Source organism: Selaginella moellendorffii, unplaced genomic scaffold (assembly GCF_000143415.4).
Source record: "Selaginella moellendorffii unplaced genomic scaffold, v1.0 SELMOscaffold_40, whole genome shotgun sequence".
NCBI classification, from domain to species: Eukaryota; Viridiplantae; Streptophyta; class Lycopodiopsida; order Selaginellales; family Selaginellaceae; genus Selaginella; species Selaginella moellendorffii.
In genome coordinates this window covers 297,772-298,290 of record NW_003314301.1, presented here as the reverse complement: position 1 = coordinate 298,290, position 519 = coordinate 297,772, and positions in this window count along the sequence as shown.

Sequence of the window (519 nt, the reverse complement as noted above, 5' to 3'; positions counted from 1 at the left end):
AAACTGTTTGATCGATCTGATCAACTTGATTGGAGAATGTTTTCTACTCCTCTGTGGGTTGAGGAAACAGAGGCTGGAGAAGGGTCTTTTATACTATCAGAGCTATTAGAGATCACATTTCACGTTTTTTATTTCCGTGTGGTCCGTATTCTGTACGTTACACACGTAGCCACATACTTGGAGAGAAATCTTGTCGTTTTATACGGTGCACGTTTTCCATACAGTTATCTGGTCCATGCAATTTATCGGTCCTACCAACTTGAACGTTTCACGTTTAGAACTGGATTCTGGTTCCTTAATTACAGATTTCACAAAAGATGCAGTAGAAACCAGAGATAAACTATATTTAAATTAGTATATTCGTTATTTACCAAAGTTTTTTGGTTGTTTCTCTTAAACTAGTATACAGTTTAATCTAGCATAATTTCAATAATACAATATCGTTTCTCGGTTTATTCATATTTATAAGAGATTTAAATAAATTATTATAAGAGATTTAAATAAATAATGTATTTTTAT